Consider the following 4,482-nt stretch of genomic DNA (forward strand, 5'->3'; position numbering starts at 1 on the left):
GCCCTCCCATTTTTTGCTCTAAGCCCATTTGAATTTGGTTATCTGTCAGTATAACCAAAATATTTCTAACTGATAGATCCCCAGAATGTTTTTTAATAAGATTCTAGGCAGTCTTTTTTTTAATTTCCTATGAAATTGATTTTTACTCATTTTTCAGTCTCTGAGTGACATTTGTGCTGTACATTTATAGCTCATATCAGATGACTGATCCAGCTGATAATATCATATTTTCAAGTCATTTATCTCAGATAGGTAGTATACTATTATAATGATGTTTGTACCATGTAGGCTAATTTTTAAAATTGTTTTTGTAGAGACTAGATCTCACTATGTTGCCCAGGCTGGTCTTGAACTTCTGGGCTGAAGCAATCCTTCTATCTTGGCCTCCTAAAGTGTTAGGATTGCTTGTGTAGGCCACCATGCCCGGCCACATTCTTGTTTCCATAATTAATCTGAAATTTGTTTTATCCTTAAGAGTTGTTTTTAGGTAATTTTAAGTGTAGAAATTCAGCATAGTTTATAAAAATATTTTTTGTAAAATGGAACTTTATTCTAAAATGTATTCAAAATTGCAAGACACAAATACCATTGAAACAGGTAAAGGTTTATTATATAGAATGGTGAAACATACATAATATAATTTTACTCTTTTTAAAGAGCCTTCATTAAGAAAACCCAATTTAAAGCTATTTGTTTCCAAATAATTTATATATATTAGTTGTAGCATAATTCTCCAAGCATACCTAATGTAAAGTACAAAACTATTTGAAACTGAATTCAAATATAAAATATATGTGTGTGTATATATACATATACATATGTATGTACATATATGTACACGTACACATATGTACATATATATGTATATGAGCTATAAATGACTGTGCAATAAATAAATAAATGACTGTGCAAAAGATGCAGAAACCTGCAGACTCATCAGTGTGTCTTCAAATCAGGCAGGTTGGTCAGCCACCAACAAGCTTCACCTTTTCAAGTCCTTGCCCACCAATTAAGGGAAAATGTCCATAATGAACCATAGACTAACAAAGATTTTATAAAATGACTTTCAAAGGATTTTTTTCCCAAAATCTCCTGTGTGATCTGGCAACTGCCTCCTTGTCCTCTTTTTTCCCTACCTCCAAAATAAATCAGATTCTGTGACATTTGATGCTAAACCATAATTAGGCTTTGGGCATTTTAATTAAGATATTTTTGTGAAATTCACTTATCTGTGACATCTTTTTTCTTCTTTTTCTAAATTCATATTCTAAACATTTGAGGAACTAAAACCTCAATACTACATCAATGGTATTATCATGGTAGCTTTCTTCCTTTAAGTGGACATTTAAAGTTCTCTTCAAAGAAATGAAGCAGAATGGCAAATAATCTCTACAAGAATGAGTTCATATGAATATGTTTTGATATTTCAATACCTCTGTTCTTGAAATACTACTAGCAACTCATCAGGTCAGAGTCTTAGAGCTTAGACAAAGTAAAGCTCAGAAAGGGGACAAAAGTCCTGTAGACTAGGCATTAAAAAACCTATTTTTTTTTGAGACGGAGTCTCGCTCTGTGGCCCAGGCTGGAGTGCAGTGGCCAGATCTCAGCTCACTGCAAGCTCTGCCTCCTGGGTTTACGCCATTCTCCTGCCTCAGCCTCCCGAGTAGCTCGGACTACAGGCGCCCGCCACCTGGCCTGGCTAGTTTTTTGTATTTTTTTTTTTTTTTTGAGACAGCGTCTTGCTCTGTTGCCTAGGCGGGAGTGCAGTGGCGTGATCCCGGCTCACCACAACCTCTTCAAGCAATTCTCCTGCCTCAGCCTCCCATAAAAAATATTCTTGTTAGCTAGTATGTGAATGGGATAAATTCACTGGGCAGATGATATATTTTTTCACATTACTCCTGTCATCATTCCTTAATTGCTTTTTTCTTTAGGATCCTGAAGTTGTCTGAAAAGACTGACATTATTCGACTATTTCTCTGGCATTTCAGTGAGAATAGACTATTAATAAAGGAAAGTCAGCTCAAAAATAGTAAATTAGACCCCTTAACTTGCTTGTATCAGCAGAAAATAGATTAACAATTATTTTTTCAGATTCTTTCTCTACACTGATAGTTTTCCAGCTATTTATAAGATCTCAACAGTGTTAGATATTAACAAAATACGATAGCATTAAGAAGACATAGTTCATCATTCTACTTTATTGAGAACCTAAATAACCAGTTGAGAGTTATGTAGGGAAAGCAAGATTAGAACCCACATTTTCTGTCTGCTGATACTGTGCTTTGTCATTTTGTGACACTACACTGCTTCTAATAAAAGCCCTTTTATTTCTTAATTTTTAAGAGTATAAATATATCTTAAGCAAAAATAATATGTTGAAAACAAATCTCGTGGGTTTTTTTTTCTTTTTGCGAGAAGTTACACATATTTCTTATTAGGAATACATTTCCATCTTTCTGTTTGGAGTGAATCACATTTGAATGTTTTGTTTCAGTATTTAAATCTGGAGGATGAATGAAGATATAGTATGGCATAAAGGCTAAACATAGCTGTTAATGCTGATGCTGATCATCCCCTGGGAATATACTAGTGCTGAGATTTATGGAGCCCCTTAGGCTCCTACAGACTCTCAGCTTCAGGGAAAGGAAGGCTCACTCCAGAGAACAATGTGCATCTATTCATTCTGCTGCCCCACGGCACAGCCCAACCTGCTAACCTGGTCCCCTTCTGCCTCACTCTTCAGTCTTAGCTTTTGCGTTTATGTACACATAAATCACTTGGGACACAGAGTGAAAACACAGTATTACATCAGCATACTCACTGGTCAATTTTACTTGCCTCCTTGCAAAGAAGCAGGTCTTATTTCAGAGCTCTGAGTTGTTAATTATTGTAAGGGACCCATCAAATACGCAGGTTTCTGAAATATGTTGGACAATGATTTAATTCTTTTCCTCAATTATTATTTTCCACTATTTTAATTTTTGAAGGCCATAAAACTAATCAGTTATAACTGGGTATGAGTGCCTTTCCACCAATCCATGACCCCCAGCGCCTGCATCAGATGCTGAAATAATGGGATAAATGTGTCTGGATGAAGAAATACTGTGGTGGCATGTTTGGATGAATCAAGTTCACAGAAATGGTAAAATAGATGGAATGAGCATGCAAGCTAACATAGATTTATATTGCTTATGTTTACAGATTTGTGCAAGTCTTAGAAGCCTAGATACATTTACTATGCACTGTATTTAAGAACTGTTGATTGAAGAGGTGGACAGTAAAACAATCAAGTATATTTCCTGCATGCAAAGGACCAGTAATTAAGGATGAAGGGGCATGCTCTCTTCCTCCTCTGCTTTCCCCTATTGTTACCAAACATTAAATATTGAAAAGCACTTGACTAAAAATGTCACTACACATTTATAATATTCCATTAAAGCTAATATATAAAACATTAATAGACATTTGTTATGGTATTATAGCATAAAAAAGCTGTAGCATAAAAAAGCTGAGCAAACTCAAGATCTAACATGATCAAATGTCTACCTAATATGACATGCCTAACATTTATCAGAAGCCAGTTATTATGTTTAATAAAAATAATCAGCTTGTTTTTGAACTATCATTTTCTATCAGTCATTGAACACTTTCTGGTTTCTTCCTTTAAAAACTGCTAAAACTCAGACAAGTAAAAAAATTTTTTTTTTTTTTTTTGAGACGGAGTCTCTGTCGCCCAGGCTAGAGTGCAGTGCCTCGATCTCGGCTCACTGCAAGCTCCGCCTCCCGGGTTCACGCCATTCTCCTGCCTCAGCCTCTCGACTAGCTGGGACTACAGGCACCTGCCACCACACCGGGCTAATTTTTTATTTTTTTATTTTTTAGTAGAGACGGGGTTTCACCGTATTAGCCAGGATGGTCTCGATCTCCTGACCTCGTGATCTGCCCACCTCGGCCTCCCAAAGTGCTGGGATTACAGGCGTGAGCCACCGCACCCTGCTGCCAAGTAAAAAATGTTAAAGAAAAGCTGAGAATACAAACTATAAAATTTCTAATACGTTGATAAAGAATTAGAAGTTGAAAGTAAAATCTGCAATAGCTAAAAGTTTCATGGGTCTCTATAGAAACCAACAGAGGCAAGGGGATTGCTGCAGGGGAGCCACGCTGGTCATTCCTTCTTTCATTCTAACTGCTACTGCGTGCTATATTGACTTGAGGAACCAGCTGCTGCCTATTCAGTGATAAGTGTTTACTAACATTGCTCCTGTAAAAGGACTCCACGGACCAATGGGGAGAGATAGGAGTAGGAAGAGCTTGAGAAAGATTGCTGCCAATTGTCTTGAATGCGAACAACAAGTCTTATGGTAGAGATGAGGAATATGGTTACCCTAAAGCAAACCATCTCATAAGATTGTTTAATGGAAAAATGGAATTCTTTCTTATCAAATGTAATCATTCATTACAGGAAAGATTACAGTAATT

This window comes from Macaca fascicularis, chromosome 6 (genome assembly GCF_037993035.2).
Source record: "Macaca fascicularis isolate 582-1 chromosome 6, T2T-MFA8v1.1".
NCBI classification, from domain to species: domain Eukaryota; kingdom Metazoa; phylum Chordata; class Mammalia; order Primates; family Cercopithecidae; genus Macaca; species Macaca fascicularis.